Raw genomic sequence first — 1,734 nt, 5'->3', positions numbered from 1 at the left:
AATACAATGAACAAAAGTTTATACCGTAATTTCCTGTCTATAAAACACACCTGGCTATAAGCCGCACATACTAATTTTAAAATAAAAGACAAATTTGTACCTAAATAAGCTGCGCTGGTGTATAGGTCACAGGTGCCCAATTAATATCAGAAACCGTACACAGCTCCTGATAGAATGCGCAGCTATTAAATTACAATTATTACTGTAAATCTTGTAAAAATATACATAAATTAGCTGCTCCTGTCTTTTGTGTATAAGCCTTAGAGTCAAGTGTGAGGAAAAAAATAGTGACTTATACACCAGCAATTACGGTAGTTTTAAAAGGATGTTGTTTTTTTGTTTGTTTGTTTGTTTAATATTTGGGTAACATGCTTAGGACAAGTTTTGTTTTAAGAACAAAGTTAAGATTTAAGCAAAGGAATAATGAAGCCTTAAATGGGAAATGTTGTGGAATAACTGAGTTCTAGCTGTTTTGTTCAACCTTTAAAATTAAGTTATACCCAATCTTTTGCAATAGCGTGAGATTTCACGCTCAGACCATGTATTTGTGAATGACTTTCAGCTATTACCACAAAAATTCATATTACTTGTAAAATTGACTGTTGTAGCCATTTTTGTGTTCGCTACTGTAGATTAGCCGTGGAGACCATCTTCAAATTGACTCCAAAAGGTAAACAGTTGCAGAAGTACATCCAAAAATTATTTCCTGAAATCTTCATTGGAATTCATCCAGTGGTTCATAAGATATTTTGTTAATTGGCAAATATAGAAACACGCGCACACAGACACTGACAAAAACAATATCAACCACTGCTATAAGGCAAAAGGCAGACCATAAAAACGATTTTATGGGATGAAAGAATTAGTGTTGCTCTCAGGTTGGGAATAAAAGTAAAGGAATAAAGTTTTAGGGTTTTTTGGTAAAATGCTGTCTTTTAGCATTAAAATATTGTAAATACTGTATATGTAACCTGAAGTGTAGCTCAACTGTTCAGAATCAGATTTTCTCTTTCTTATAGGATCTCTGTGCAATTGCATATCATTAGTTGGTGTTGTGGACAATGAGCCACTTCAACTGATATACTAAAGGCTGGTTTTGCTGTGGGGATTAAAAGCAACTCTGTCCATCATGACTTCAGCTGTTTCAGATTTATGTGATGTGCAAATAAATCAAGCCGTCTCAAATGAGGGTTTATAACAAAACCATCCTGGTGTAATATCCACACGAGAGGTCAAAGTTTTACAAACTATTCAGTTCATTTCCAGTCATTCCGAAGCCAGCGAACACAGCACTTCTGGTAGTTTGTCTTCTATAACGATAAAAGTGACAATAATTGGATTTCTACAGCCATTAAATGGTGCTTTATGAAACAGTCAGGTGTAAATTCAGGTGTCCTTGGTGAAACTGGTTCACCCTCAAAGGAGAAACAAAGAGTAGGAAAAGGCAAAGAATGTAAGTCAACATAGCAAGAGGGAAACATTAATAAAGCAGACATTCAAGAAGAATGCAAAGAACAAACAACAATGAGGCCCATAGAGAGAAAAAGAAGAGGGGACTGACATGGAGGGGGAAATTAGGACAAAAACCTGACGTTTTTAATTTTTACTACATCCTGTGCTCATAAAAAAATCTATATATTTTCTGTTCATACAGTATGGGCTGTGCGTGCATGCATACGTGCATGTGTGTGTGTGTGTGTGAATGTAAGAGAAACAGCACTTTTCCTCACCAGT

Source organism: Nematolebias whitei, chromosome 16 (assembly GCF_014905685.2).
Source record: "Nematolebias whitei isolate Nwh7 chromosome 16, NemWhi1, whole genome shotgun sequence".
In the NCBI taxonomy this organism is placed as follows: domain Eukaryota; kingdom Metazoa; phylum Chordata; class Actinopteri; order Cyprinodontiformes; family Rivulidae; genus Nematolebias; species Nematolebias whitei.
The sequence above is the reverse complement of the archived record's forward strand: the minus strand, read 5'-3'. Positions refer to the sequence as shown.